The 1860-nt window shown below is 29.0% G+C and overlaps 1 long non-coding RNA gene across 1 annotated transcript; it reads right to left on the bottom strand.

Annotated features, from left to right (window-relative positions):
- Positions 1 to 668: 668 nt before the first annotated feature.
- LOC147488238 (uncharacterized) lies at positions 669 to 1127 on the bottom strand. Its single transcript, XR_015201365.1, has 3 exons — positions 1020 to 1127; positions 843 to 912; positions 669 to 768 (listed from the first exon to the last, which is right to left on the bottom strand). It is a non-coding gene; the product is annotated as an uncharacterized LOC147488238 (long non-coding RNA).
- Between the last annotated feature and the right edge of the window lie 733 nt (positions 1128 to 1860).

Below are 1860 nucleotides of genomic sequence, written 5' to 3' on the forward strand. Positions count from 1 at the left end.
AACCATCACAACAAATCATATAATTTATGACGGTTTTAAATAAACTGTTATGCATTCATCCATTCTAACGGTCATAAAAAGTACCATTAGTCATAACGGTTTGGGTAAAATAGTGATATGTATATATTACTCTTTTTTTTATTTAAAAAAAATAACGTGAATATATATAAAACCTCCAAAATTGGGACCTACAATAAACTACACACCTGAATAAACTACATATCTGAATATGCTAATTTCATTGAAACATTCCAATCCCATTAGATAATAAATATATATTTGTACTTAATCGTAAAACGTAATGAAATAAATAACACATTTCCAATCTAATTCATATTAAATATAATCAATCTAATCCAAATATCCAAATGAAAAAAATAACTTAATCTTGTCAAAATCGATCACCCACATATATGTCTTCAGTCTAATGGTTTATCTTCATCTTAAGGATAGTTCATAATATATTCTTGGATGAACATAAAAAAATCCATTCGAACTTCATTTATCTCCTTGTCGGTGAATGCCTTTTTATGGCTAAGATTTTTTAGCTGGAATATAAGAAACAACAAGTTTAATATTTTGCAAAATAGAGAAAAAAAAAAGGGTTAAAAACACAGTTGCTAAAGATATCAAGCATAAATTAACTTAAAATATGAGAGACATTTTACTTACTTTCAATGGCAAAGGAGAAGGATCGCTCATTATGCCCCGCATGAAATAGCGCATTGCATGAATACCACATTGTTTACCATCTGGTTGCATAGGGCCCTGCAAAAATATGAAATTGAATTAGGAATGTTATACACCAAGTATATATATAAATAATAACTGTAATCGTTTACCTTAATGTGGTGCCAACATGGTTTTTGAGAACTTCTATTCGCTTGGATCCATTTTACAACTATCAACGCACTTCAAGTTAAATATTTAAACAATTAATGTCAAAATAAGAAATAAAAATGTCTACATATATAATAAAAAAAATATACCAATCAATATGTATGGAAATAGTTATGTACGTGTTGATAATGATTTCCATGTCACCGGTGCCGAATCCAACCAATAAACATCCATACTAAACAAGTCGATGACTATCACAATCCAATGGAACCTAAAACCGAACAAGTTAACTAGCATTAGATATATACTTGTAACCAATTATGATCAATTCAACAATACCAATATAATATATATCAATACCATGGATTGTAAGGAATGAAAACAATTTCATTCATGCTTGTTTCTCTCAGTCTATCAAGAACAAGTTTAGTTTTTACTTTTGAATCCACAGTACTAAAGACAGCCGGGTTGACAAATATATATCCATCTCTAGAACTTACAAATTTCTCATAAAAACATATGAAATGTGAAGACAATAACTCATTTTATATTCCATGTGAAGACAACAACTTAGTAGGTATGGTTAATAAGAGCTTTCACCATGTAACTTGTGTATCTTAACTAAAGAGTACAACGCTAATAAGTTGTTGTGATAAAGTGGGCGCTTAATAGTGTTACATCAGAATATTTTTAAGGAACACAGTTGTAACGCCACAAAATCAAAATAAAGATTTCGAGGCATTAATAAGACTACGTTCAATATTAATAATTTAAAATTAACGATAAACCATCATATATATTTTTTTTCTACAAAAATTTCGACAGAGTTCCCTTTGTATTTTCAACATTTCATATACTTAAAACCTGTCATAACCTGAAAATCAAAATAACCTAATATTCATATATCAACCCTTCCAAGTTATATATAACTTTACATAGTTTGAAAACCTAAACATATCTACCGCTAACCGATTTCTTACCTAAATCTTACCATTCTCCTCGCCATTTGGATCCTCTCGT

This window comes from Coptis chinensis, chromosome 7 (assembly GCF_015680905.1).
Source record: "Coptis chinensis isolate HL-2020 chromosome 7, ASM1568090v1, whole genome shotgun sequence".
NCBI classification, from domain to species: domain Eukaryota; kingdom Viridiplantae; phylum Streptophyta; class Magnoliopsida; order Ranunculales; family Ranunculaceae; genus Coptis; species Coptis chinensis.